Source organism: Sorex fumeus, unplaced genomic scaffold, assembly GCF_029834395.1.
Source record: "Sorex fumeus unplaced genomic scaffold, SorFum_2.1 ptg000070l, whole genome shotgun sequence".
Taxonomy (NCBI): Eukaryota; Metazoa; Chordata; class Mammalia; order Eulipotyphla; family Soricidae; genus Sorex; species Sorex fumeus.
In genome coordinates, this window is record NW_026606127.1 from 217,579 (window position 1) to 231,301 (window position 13,723).

General features: G+C 38.9%; 1 pseudogene; it reads left to right on the forward strand.

The window, feature by feature from the left end:
* The first annotated feature begins 11,462 nt into the window (after positions 1–11,462).
* Positions 11,463–11,556, forward strand: LOC130037117 (uncharacterized; annotated as a pseudogene).
* The last annotated feature ends 2,167 nt before the right edge of the window (positions 11,557–13,723 follow it).

Sequence of the window (13,723 nt, forward strand, 5' to 3'; positions counted from 1 at the left end):
CACACTGATACAAAAAGCAGACAGAGATACCACAAAGAAAGAGAATTTACAAACCGATATCCCTGATGAACATATATGCAAAGATCCTCAACAAACTACTAGCAAATAGAATCCAACTACTCATCAAAAAGATCATACACCATGACCAAGTAGGATTCATCCCAGGGATGCAAGGATGGTTCAACATTCGGAAATCAATCAACATAATCCATCATATCAACAAAAGAAAATATAGAAAGCATATGATTATATCAATTGATGCAGAGAAAGCATTTAACAAGATCCAGCACCCCTTTATGATGAAAACCCTAGCCAAAATGGGTATAGAGGGGACCTTCCTCAACATAATTAAAGCCATCTACCACAAGCCTACAGCAAGCATCATCCTCAATGGGGAAAAACTGAGAGCGTTCCCTCTAAGATCAGGGACGAGACAAGGATGCCCACTCTCTCCACTGCTGTTCAATATAGTACTGAAAGTACTTGTAATAGGGATTAGGCAAGAAAAAGATATTAAGAGCATTCAGGTAGGAAAGGAAGAAATCAAGCTCTCACTATTCGCAGATGATATGACAATATACTTAGAGAACCCAATAACCTCCACCAAAAAACTCCTAGAAACAATAGACTCGTATAGTAAAGTTGCAGGCTATAAAATCAATACCCAAATGTCCATGGCGTTGCTATATGCAAACAGTGAGAGAGAAGAAAGCAACATGAATAAAACAATCCTGTTCACAATTGTGCCCCAGAAAATCAAATACTTAGGAATCAGCTTAACTAAGGAAGTAAAGGACCTATACAAAGAAAACTGCAAAACGCTACTTCAGGAAATAAAAGAGGACATGAGGAAATGGAAAGATATCCCCTGCTCATGGGTTGGGAGACTTAATGTTGTCAAAATGGCAATACTACCGAAAGCATTGTATAAATTCAATGCAATCCCTATAAGGATACCCATGACATTCTTCAAAGAAATGGAGCAAACAGTCCTGAAATTTATATGGAACAATAAGCCCCCACGAATAGCTAAAGCAATTCTTGGGAAAAAGAAAATGGGAGGAATCAACCTCCCGAACTTCAAACTGTACTACAAAGCAGTAATCTCCCCTCAATCATATGATCATCTAATCTTTGATAAAGGTGCAAGTAATGTGAAGTGGAGTAAGGAAAGCCTCTTTAACAAATTGTGCTGACATCACTGGACGGCTACATGCAAAAAAATGGGCTCAGAACTCTGCCTAACACCGTGTACAAAAGTAAGATCAAAGTGGATTAAAGACCTCAACATCAGACCAGAAACCATAAGGTACATTGAAGACAAAGTTGGCAAAACCCTCCATGACATTGAAGCTAATGGTATCTTCAAAGATGCCACGCCACTGTCTGAACAAGTGAAAACAGAGATAGATAAATGGGACTATCTTAAACTAAGAAGCTTCTGCACCTCCAAAGAAACAGTGACCAAAATACAAAGACAGTCTACAGAATGGGAAAGGATATTCGTCGAATACACATCTTACAAGGGGTTGATATCCAGGATATACAAAATACTGGTTAAAATCCACAAGAAGATAACATCCAACCCCATGCAAAAATGGGACAATGAAATGAACAGAAACTTTCTCAAAGAAGAAATCCGAATGCTACAAAAGCACATGAGAAAATGCTCTACATCATTAATCATCAGGGAGATGCAGATCAAAACCACAATGAGATACCATCTCACACCTCAGAGACTGGCCCACATTCAAAAGAACAAAAGCAACTGATGCTGGCACGGATGTGGCGAGAAAGGGACTCTCCTTCACTGTTGGTGGGAATGTCGACTGGTTCAGCCCTTCTGGAAAACAGTATGGACGATTCTCAAAAAATTAGAAATTGAGCTCCCTTTTGACCAGCAATACCACTCCTGGGAATATATCCCAGAAAGGCAAAAATGTATAGTCGAAGTGATATCTGCACTTGTTTGTTCATTGTAGCACTCTTTACAATAGCCAGAAACTGGAAGAAACCTGAATGCCCAAGAACATATGACTGGTTAAAGAAACTTTGGTACATCTACACATTGGAGTACTATGTAGCTCTTAGAAAAGATGAAGTCATGAAATTTACATACAACTGGTACAACATGCAAAGTATCATGCTAAGCGAAATGAGTCAGAAAGAGAGGGATAGACATAGAAAGATTGCATTCATCTCGGGGATATAAAGTAACAAAATATGAGATTAATACCCAAGAATAGCTGAGATCAGCACCAGGAGGATTACTCCATAGCTTAGTGGCCAGTCGGGCATTCTAGAGGAAAGGGCAGCTCAGACAGAGAAGGGAACACCAAATAAAGGGTGTTTGGAGGATCCTCCTCCCAGGAGGGGAGATGCATGTCGAAAGTGGACTATGGACTGAACATGTTTGCCAATCAATGCCTCTTTTGCAGTCCACTACACCCACAAGGAGAGAGAGAACACAGGGGATTGCCCTGCCACAGAGGCAGGAGGGATGGGGGTATGGGGGTGGGGGGGATATTATCCATGGTGGTGGAAATTGGGCAATGGTGGAGGGATGGGTATCTGATCATTGTATAATCAAACCCAAGCACAAAAAATTGTAAGTCTACAACTGTACCTCATGATGTTTCACTAATAAAAAAAATTAAAAAAAAAGATGATCAATATGTCCTAGAAAAATCAAAAAATCTAAGAAAAAGTATGCTATGCATGTAGCAAGTATCATGCTGTTTTAATTATTACTACTTTTAGTAAAGTTTGTGGTTCGGGAGGTTAATTCCTCCCATTTTCTTTTTCCCAAGAATTGCTTTAGCTCATCCTGGGGGTTTATTGTTCCATATAAATTTCAGGAGTGTTTGCTCCAATTCTTTGAAGAATGTCATGGGTATCCTAATAGGGATCACATTGCATTTGTACAGTGCTATTGGATGTATTGCCATTTTGACAATATTAATTCTCCAGATCCATGAACAGGGGATATTTTTCCATTTCCTCACGTCCTCTTTTATTTCAAGAAGCAGCGTTTTGTAGTTTTCTTTGTACAGTTCCTTTACTTGCTTAGTTAAATTAATTCCTAGGTAGTTGATTTTCCGGCACACAATTGTGAATGGGATTGTTTTCATCTTTTTCTTCTCTCTCACTATTTGTGTATAGTAAAGCCATGGACTTTTAGGTATTTATTTTATACCTTTAACTTTACTCTCGAGTGTATTATTTCTAGGAGTTTCTTGGTAGAGGTTTTATGGTTCTTTAAGTATAGTATCATATCATTTGCGAATAGTGAGAGTTTGATTTCTTCCTTAACTATTTGCATGGCCTTAATCTCTTTTGCTTGCCTAATTGCTATTGCTAGTATTTCTAGTACTATGTTCAACACCAGTTGAAAGAGTCGGAATCCTTATCTCGTTCCTCATCTTAGGCGGAACGCTCTCAGATTTTCCCCATTGAGGATGATGCTTGCTGTATGCTTGTGCTAGCTGGCTTTAATTATATTGGGGTAAGTCCCCTCTATCCCCAATTTGGCGAGGGTTTTCATAATAAACGGATGCTGGATCTTGTCAATTGCTTTCTCTACATCTATTGATATGATCATATGATTTTTTTCTTTTCTTTTGTTGATATGATGGATTATGTTGATTGATTTCCGAATGTTAAACCATCCTTGCATCGCCCGGGATGAATCCCACCTGGTCATGGTGTATGATCTTTTTGATGAGTTGTTGAATTCTATTTGCTAGTATTTTGTTCAGAATCTTCTCATCGGGGTTCATCAGTGATATCGGCCTGTAGTTTTCTTCTCTCATGGTGTCTTTGTTTCCATTTGGTATTAGAGAGAGATGGGCTTCATAGAAACTGTTTGGGAGAGTTTCTGTTTTTTCAATTTCCTGTAAAAGTTTGAGAAAGACGGGCAGTAGATCCTCTTTAAATGTTTGGAAAAATTCGGTAGTGAATCCATCTGGACCTGGCTTTTGTTTTGGGGAAGATTTTGATTACAGTTTCAATTTCATTTATGTGACTAGGTCTATTCAGGTATTTTATATCTTCTTGACTCATCTTTGGGAGATTATAGTAATCCAGGAAGTTATCCATTTCTTCTAACTTCTCTTTTTTCTTGGCATACAGACTTTCAAAGTAGTCTCTGATGATCTTTTGAATTTCTTTGGTTTCCATTGTGATATCTCCATTTTTATTTCTGATTTGGTTTATTAGTGTTTTCTCTCTCTGTTTCTTTGTGAGTGTTGCTAGTGGTTTATCTACCTTGTTTATTTTCTCAAAGAACCATCTCTTGGTTTCATTGATCTTTCGGATTGTTTCTTAGGTTTCCATGTCGTTGATTTCTGCTCTAAGTTTTAGATCTCTTTCCTTCTGCCCGATGTAGGCTCCTTTTCTTGATCCTTTTATAAGAACTTGAGCTGTGAAATAAGTTGCTTAAGTGCATCTTTTCTTCCATCCGTAGATATGCTTGCAGAGCTATGAATTTTCCCCTTAATAGGGGTTTAGCTGCATCCCATAAGCTCTGGTAGTTCGTGTCTTCGTTCTCATTTGTTTCCAGGTATCATTTGATTTCTTCCTTGACGTCCTTCCTGACCCACACATTGTTCAGCAGTGACTTGTTTAGTTTCCAGGTGTTCGATTTGGTTGTCCGTGTCTGTGTGTGATTCACATCTATACTCACTGCATCATGGTCTGAAAAGATTGTTGATACTCTTTGTATCTTCCTGATTCTATTGAGGTATGTTTTGTGGCCTAGCACATAGTCTATTTTGGAAAATGTTCCATGCGCACTGGAGAAGAATGTGTATTCTTTCTTTGGGGGTGTAAAGCCCTGTATAGGTCTATAAGTCCTTTCTCTTCTATTTCTTCATTCAAAGCCAATGTTTCCTTGCTGAGTTTTGTTCTTGTTGATCTATCCAGAGGTGATAAGGCGTTGTTGAAGTCTTCATCTACTATTGTGTTGCTAGCACTGTCCTCTTTAAAATCTGTTAGCAGTTGTTTTAGGTATCTAGCTGTTCCTTCATTAGGTACGTATACATTTAAGAGTATGATTTCTTCCTCTGGAATGTATCCCTTGATGAAGAGAAAGTGGCCTTCGCTGTCCCTTCTAATCTTTTTCAGCCTGAAATTAATGTTGTCGGATACTAGTGTGGCCACCCCAGCTTTTTTGAGGGAGCTGTTTGCTTGCAGGATTGTTTTCCATCCTTTCACTTTGAGTCTGTGTTTGCTCTGATTGTTCAGATGAGTTTCTTGTAGACAGCAGAATGCTGGTTTCAGTTCCTGAATCCATATTGCCACTCTGTGTGCATTTAGAACATTGACATTAAGGGAGATTATTGTCATGGGGTTTTGTGCCATCTTCCTTTAGGAGTTGATTTACACGTGTTTTCCTTCTTATCTTACAGGAGCCCCTTTACTTCTTCTTTTAGATTTGGTTTTGAGTGAATGAAGTTCCTGAGCTTGTGTTTATCTAAAAAGTGGTGTATCGTTCCCATCGAATTTGAGTTAGAGTTTAGCTGGATAGAGTATTCTCGGTGAGGCGTTCATTTCTTTGAATTTTTTCACTATATACAACCATTGCCTTCGGGTTTGGAGGGTTTCCACTGATAGGTCTGCTGTGAATCTAAGGGGTGCTCCTTTGTATGTAATTTCCTTCTTTGACCTTGCTGCTTGTAATATTGTGTCTCTGTCCACAGCATCCATCGTTCTTACTATGATATGCTTGGAGTGTTTTTTCTGGGGTCTCCTTTAGCTGGTACCATTCTGGCTCCTTGGAATTGGATGTCTGCTTTCCTTAACTCTGGGAACTTTTCAGCAATGGTTTCTTTTACTCTAGCTTTTTCATTGGGGTTGTTTCCCTGTCCTTCTGGTACTCCAATGATTCTAATGTTCTTCCTCTTGGCGTCATCCACTTGGTCTCTGATTCTCCTTAGAGCCATTTTGAGGTCTTTTCCTATTGCTTGTTCTTCCCAGTGCGAGTTATGTTGCTCATCTTCAAGCTCGATGATCCTCTCTTCAGCTGCACTTATCCTATTGCTAAGGGCACTTACTGAGTTTTTAATTTCATCCACTGAATTCTTTATTTGTGACTCTTCTTTTTGTAGCTTTTTAAAATTCTGTTCTCTTTTTTTCCTGTATTTTCTTGACTCTCTGTTCTATTGTTTCTTTCATTTCTTATTTTAGTCATTGGATATCTCTTCCATTGATTCTTTGAGTAGATCCTTGAACACCCTCTGCATTTTATCCTGGAATTCTTTATCAATGAGAGCGCAATTGTGGACAACCTCGATTGAGGATGTTTCTTTTCTTCATATTCTCCTTGTGGTGGAGATTTGCGCTTTGGAGGAGGTACTTTTTAGTTTTGAGCTTTTACAGCATATTTCATACAGGTATTTTGTTAGAAATGGAGTAGGCGAGTGGAATGTTGTATTCTAGTAGAGGTGGTCAGAAATTTTTAGTTGGTATTAGGTGACAAAGTGAGAGATGAAAGTCCTGAGTGCCCAGATTGGGAAATATAACTGTGGCTGGCCACCCAGGAGAAGGCCACGCCCACTTCTGGGAGGACACACTCCCTATATGGTGGCCATGCCCCTGGCCCATCCCAGGGTCACTCCCACCCAGGATCCTGGAATGTAGGAGGAGCGATGGAAAATCCCATGGAGCTGCCTCAGGTGTCCCCTTCTGGAGGGTGTCCAGTTCTGCAGGAAAACCCGGGGAGCTGCGGGTGAGGAGTGGTGAACCTGGCTTGTGCTCCCCCTACCCACCTGGAGGGGAGGGGCTGATTAGGTGATGGACAGTCCCAAGGAGCTGCTGCAGGTGTTCCCCGCAGGTGTCCCCCTGTGGAGGGTGTCGAGTTCAGCAGGAAAAGGCACGGGGCTCTTGTTTTATTTTTACTTTATGTTCCAATCTTAATGGTATCACCAGCCACTCAGTCAACCTAGCTAAACCCTAAAGTCTCTTCCACTTTCTCCTGCACAAGTCTCTGCTTTCTGACAAAAGGGAGGACCTCAGAATGCTGACATAAATCTAATACCCAGGGCCGCAGGAGATAGTGTAGTGCTTATGGAACTTGTCTCACATGCACTCAATTTGACTCCCAGCACCACATGATTGCCAGAGTATCAAAGGCTGTATAGCCTCAGAGGACCCCAAGCACCATGGCCACGTTTTCTGAGAATTGTCTGTAGGGCCCGCACACCTCCTGAGCATTGCTTTACAGACTCTCCCAGCAACCAAAAAATACGTAATGCCCCAGAAACATGTACTTGTCTTAAATAGGGAGCCTCACTTGAGGTGAGTTTCACAAGGAAATATTGCATGAAAACATAAATCAAAGAGTAGGGGAGACAGTGTAAATCATGTGAGTACAGATCATATATTTGGTGAAATGTGTTAAGATTCAGATGCCCTAGTCTTCGCACCAGGGATATTCATTCAAAAATGCCCCAATATACTGGAAAAGTTCTAGAACATTAGATGACTGAAACTCAATTATGAGCAACTTTGTAACTGTGTATCTCTTAGTGATTCTAATCGTTAAAGTAAATTTTAAATATACCCATCAAAGTAACCTTTTTACCACTAAATGGGAAAGATACTTTCTAATACTTATCCTCACCAAAAGCTCAACAGAGTGTGACACTTGCCAGGAAATGTCCTCCCTTGCATTTTCTCATGATACTTATTAGTACTTAACTCTTCTGTTTCTTCCCTTTTCTCATGCCAAATCTTCGCATCTCCCTTGCAAGCTCCTGAAACATTATCCATTCAACATTGATGCACTTTGCCACTGCTCCTCTTGACGTCTTGTCCACGAACTGATTCTAAAACATAACATAGCTGCAATTACAGTATTCATGCCAAAGACAGTCATTGATATATCTTTGGGTTTAGCTTTCTACAAGCTATTGGCACACAGGTGAGTAACATTTTTTTCCTACAGAGAACACAACAATAGTTATGCTGGGTTTTAAAGTTCCATCAGTATTTTTAATGTTTTATTGAATATCTGTGATATAGACCATTACAAATCTATTCATAATTTGCTTCCAGTCATACAACGATCCAACTTCCATCCTTCCTCTAGTGTACATTTCCCAAAACCAATATTTCTGGTTCCCTAAAACCATCCCCCAACAAACTACCCCCACCCCCAGCCTGTCTCTATGGCAGGATCTTTAATTCTTTCTCTCTGTCTCCTATTTATTTTGTGCATTAAGGGTCTCATACAGGTACTGAGAGGTCATCATGTTTGTTGGAATTTAGCATTTTTATCAGGAAGGTAAGGTTGGAGTAGCTTTGAGGTATGGAAATGACTGCTGAGGCTTCCATAAGTACAGGGCAGTGGGTGTGGGATGCCCATCCTGCCCAGAGAAAGCCCGGAGATTTCAGTCACAAAACACACATATCCGAATTTTCAGCTGTAATGTTTCAGTGAGAGCCATCCTGAGATGGTGGAAACCAGAGGAGGGCATGGTGGCGATTTTGTATTGTTGGAGAAAGTGGCTGCACTGGGTTCTGGTTGGGTGGGCACCAAACTAACCTGCCTCCCTCCGATTTACCCTAGTGTCTTCAGCCTTTTGCAGTTCCAAGGTTAACTGTGGCTGTTGATATCTTCCAGATTTGTCTATGGGTCTCTGAAACAAGACCAATGCATTAGCTTGTATAGCTGAGCCAGGGGTGGTTTGTTATCATGGCTCCCACATATCTTTAGGGAGTTTAATTTCTCGAGAAACGTAGTCCTGAGTTGTTGGGAGCCAGCCAGAGGCACAGTGGCCATTTGAGGTTATCGGGAAGCATGAAGACACCATCAGATTGTTGATGCACTCACCTGAGGGTACAGGTTGACTTCCTGCAGGCACTGCACAACCAGACTAACAAATATTCATTGAATGAATGAACGAATAATCAACATTTTCAAAATGTGTCTCTTTCTTGCATTTTAGAAGGGTAACTTCTAACAGGAAAATAATCTTCATGGTATAATCAAGACCTACGATTTATTCTTAATATATTTAATAAAAGCTACACATTTTGGAAATTTATACAAAGAAATTCTTTTAAATTATCTGTCTTCATAATTTACTTGTAAATTACTAAGATTTCACTGTTTCTTCCACCGTTCTTAGCATAGAAATTTACAGACAGAATGTGCTAAGTAAAAATTCATTTTGGCACTTCTCTTCAAAGTAGTACTGGAAGTACTTGGAATAGAAAATAGATAAGAAAAAGATATTAAGGGTTTTTCGTATATGAAAGGTAGAAACAATCTCTCACTATTCACAGAAGATATCATACTATATTTAGAGAATACTAAAATCTCTACGAAAAAACTCCTAGAGGCAATCGACTTTTATAGTAAAATTGCAAGCTATAAACTCAATACCCAAAATTCTATGGCTTTTTTTATATGCAAGTAATGAGAGAGAAGAAAGTGACATGAAAAAGCAATCCCATTCACAATCGTGCCTCAGAAAATCAAGAACCTTGGAATCAGCTTAACTAAGGAGGTAAAGGACCTATACAATAGGAAATTAAAAAGGACACGAGGAAATGGAAACATATATACTGCTTATGGAATGGGAGAATTAACATTGCCAAATGGCAATTCTCCAAGAACCAGTGTAAAAATTCAACTTGATCCCTATAAAGATACCCATGACATTCTTCAAAGAAATTGATCAAGCACTCCTGAAATTCACATGGAACAACAAACGCACACGAATAGCTAAAGCAATTCTTGGGGAAAAGACGATGGAGGCATCACCTTCCCCAACCTCAAACTCTACTACAAACGATAATAATGAGAACAGCATGGGACTGAAACAAAGGCTCAGCTGCAGACCAATGGAAAAGGATTGAATATACTGACACACACCCTCAAATATATAATCATCTAATCTTTGATAAGGGAGCAAGAAATGTGAAGTGGAGCATGAGAGTCCTCTTTAACAAACTATGCAGAAAAAACTGGACAGCTACATGCAAAAAAAAAATGACTCAGACCTCTACCTAACACCATGCACAAAAGTCAGATAAAAATAGGTCAAAGTCCTCAACATCACACCAGAATCCCTCAGGTACAGCGATGACAAGGTCGGCAAATCCCTCCACGACATTGAAGCAAAAGGTATCTTCAAATATAACACGCCACTTGCCAAGCAACTGGAAACAGAGATAAACAAAGGGAACTATCTTAAATTAAGCAGCTTCTATACCTCAAAAGAAACAGTGACCAGAAACAAAGACTCCACCATGCGGGAAAGATACTCGCAGAAGCCTACCAGGTTCTCTGAGAGTGAGAACTGGACAATCAGAGTTGCTGTCTTCTAAATAAGATCCAGTCTCTGGATGTTGCTTATTGATGGCATTACATGGATCCAGGGGTAGTTCGTGGTTGTAACACTTAATTACTAGAAGATGGGGGATCTGGAAGGAGGGGGCACAGTCTTGATCTGAGCAGCCATGGAGATCTCATCCCCCGGTCCCGCACATTTGGGTTCCTCTTCCAGTTCCTTCATGCATGAGGCTCCTTCAAGCTTGGGAAGAGTGGTCTTAAGCGTACCTATGGCTGGTTGCAGAGGTCTTCAGCTGCCGGGGCTCTGCTCAGTGCGGTGAGGGAATCTCACCACGCCACCTCCAATGGGCCCCAGTGAGGAAAGCCAGGTGCGAGGTCAGGAGATTGTTGTTTTAGACATATTTGGAATTAATTTTAGATCGAAAAGTACACATCATTGAAAATACTTATGTGCTTAGTAATAAATTACTACACACTTGTTCAATCACGTCAGAGACCCCACTCTGCTCAGAGAACTAGATTTTTAATTACAGATCCGTTTTGACCATGTGTCATTACTGAGAATCACTATCAGTAGATATGAAACTCACTATACAGAAAGATGCACACAGGTTACTATGAGTCATCTATGTTGTTAATGTGAGTTGGCCATTAAACTTCACTGAGACCCTTTGTTCTGTCCTTTATAGGAGCCACATGATTCTCACCTTCCGTTCAAGTTGACTTGTAATAAGGTGGAATGAAATCATCAATATGCTTCTCACCTCATTCTTCAGGAGAAAAATCCTACATACATTCAAGGTGGTCAAAGTGCAGACAACACCATCCACCTTTTCCTGGAGATGTATAGGGGAATGAGGTGAGAACAGCAAAAGGCTCTAGTTTAATGGTCTTAATTAAGGTTTCAGGGAACGACATTAAACAACCTCATATACCATCTTCCAAAAGAATTATTTTGTAAAACTGATGCCTAGGGTATGGTAAAAGATAATATGGTAAAAACCATATTTTTCTTTCTGGGACATTAAATTTCTAAATCTATTTATGCATGCTGCTTTGAAATACATTCCTTGATTAGGAATCATTGTCTGCCATAGGAGTGAGGAAGGACAACACTCAAAGTAATAAGAAGAGAAAATATGGAAAAATTAACTCCTACTAAGTTTAACACATTTACTAAAATTGAAATGATAAAATGATGAGCATGGTCCTTGCACAGAGATGATATGCAAACTTGTAAAGCATTCCATATTTTTGTTGCAAGAAGAATGACCAGGTCTACTTTAAGCTAAGAAAATCCCCACAAGTACAAAAATTCTACATAAAGAGAGCACAAGTCCCCATCACAACAATCTCTCTCAATGTCAATAGACTAAATGTGCCAATTCAGAGGCACAGAATAGGAAGATGAATTAGAAAACTGAAACCAACGATCTGCTGCCTGCAAGAAACACGTCTGAACAATCAAAGCACCCATGGGCTAAAAGTAAAAGAGTGGGAAATAAGTTTTCAAGAAAATATGACCTCCACAAAGCTGGAGTGGCGATACTAGTATCAGACCACATGGACTTCAGGCTAAAGGTTATCAGAGACAGTGAAGGTCATTTCTTAATGATCATGGGATATGTACATCAGAAAGAACTCACCCTCCTCAATGTATATGATCCTAATGACAGACCAGCAAAATACTTAAAAACAACTTCTAATTGACTTATAGAAAAACATTGATAGCAACACAATACTAGAAGGAGATTTCAACACTTCTTTGTCACTTCTCCATAGATCAAACAGACTGAATCTCAGCAAGGAAATCTTTTCTTTAAGGGAAGTAATGAACAACCATTGGCTTAGAAAAGAAATCAAAGAGGAAATAAAAAGTTTCCAGAAACAAATGAGAATGAGGACACGAGCTACCAGAACTTGTGGGACACAGCAAAAGCAGTGTTAATAGGAAAGATTATAGATCTGCCAGAATTCATCAGGAAGAAAGAAAGGGCCTACATGAATAAATTAGAGCTCAAGATTTTGGAAAATGACCAAGAAAAATAGTCCAAACTAGGCTGGAGGAAGGAAATAATAAAACTTGTACCAGACATCAATGAGCTAGAATCCCAAAATACAATCCAAAAGACCAATAAAAGCAAAAGCTGGTTCTTTGAGAAAATAAATAAGATCAATAAACCATGAGAAGCCTCTCAATGAAACAAAGAGAAAGAATTCTAATAAATCGAATCAGAAATGCAAAGGGGAGTATCCTATATAGAAAGTACAGAAATCCATAGGATCATCAGAGATTATTTTGAGAATCTTTGCAGCACGAAATGAGAGAATCTTGAAAAAATTTGATAAATTATTGGATTCCAATTGCCTCCCAAGGCTGAACCAAGAAGATTTGGAATACTTGAACCTATCACTAACAAGGAAATTGAAATGATGGTCAAAAGTACACCTGCAAACAGAATCCATGGCCCAGATGGATTCAATATTGAACTACTTCAAACCTTTAAAGAGAAACTGCTTCCAACATTTTTAAGATTTTCCAGGAAAGTGAAGAAACAGAAATACTCCCAAATAGTTTTTATGAGGCAAAGATCACCCTAATACTCAAATCGATAGAGATACCACAAAAAAAGAAAATTACAGACCTATTTCCTTGATGAATGCAGATACAAAGATTTTCAAGAAAATACCAGCAAAGAGAATCCAGAAACTCAACAAAAGATCACACACTATGACCAAGTAGGTTTATCTTGGGGATGCAAGGATTGCTTAACATTCTCTAGTCAATCAACAGAATACACCATCTCAATAAAATAAAGATAAAAGTCATATGATTATATCAATAGATGTAGATAAAGCATTTGATAAGATCCAGCACCCATTCATGATGAAAAACTCTCAACAAAATTGGAGTTGAAAGTACTTTCCTCAATCTAATGAAAGCAAATTACCACAAACCCACAGCAAGCAGTATTCTCAAGGGGGAAAATCCAAAGTCTTGGAGCAGAAATCAATGAAATAGAATCCCAGAATACAATCAGGCACAAAACAAGTTACCCACTCTCACCACTCCTATTCAACATAGTACTTAAAGTACTTGCCATATGATTTCGGTAAAAAAAAAAAATATCAAGGGAATCCATATAAAAAAGGAAGAACTCAAGCTTTTACTATTTGGAGATGACATGATACTATACTTATAAAATCCCAAAGAATCTACAAAAAAGCTCCTGGGAACAACAGATTTGTTTAGAAAAGTAGCATATTACAAAATCAATATCTGGTACTCCATGGCTTTCCCATATATTAATAATGAAAGAGAAAAAAGAGATAGAGAAAAACAATCCCATTCACAATAATACCTCAGAAAATAGAGTATAATAGAATCAACTAAAAAGGTTAAGGAACTATACCAAAAAAAAA